Here is a 284-nt window from a genome sequence, read left to right as displayed (position 1 = left end):
ACTGTCACACATGAATAGTTCCATTTTTCCCCGCGTTTCTATGCCGTCAACTTTCAGACTGTGCTTTCAGCCTACGGCCCCCAGGGGGCGACAGTAGGTCATATGTCCTGCTGTTCTGGTGTATTCATCCTCTGGACTCACTGGTGACTTAAACAGCAAGACAGAAAAATATACCACAGAAATCTGACTTTTCATTCAAATGATTTCAGTGACATTGATTTTTAGAGAAGATTTGAATAAAAACAATTGTTGTTGATGTTGATGTACAAACAATATGTTCTGGT

This window comes from Cynoglossus semilaevis, chromosome 17, assembly GCF_000523025.1.
Source record: "Cynoglossus semilaevis isolate Cse_v1.0 chromosome 17, Cse_v1.0, whole genome shotgun sequence".
NCBI lineage: Eukaryota > Metazoa > Chordata > Actinopteri > Pleuronectiformes > Cynoglossidae > Cynoglossus > Cynoglossus semilaevis.
This window is presented reverse-complemented; position numbering follows the sequence as displayed.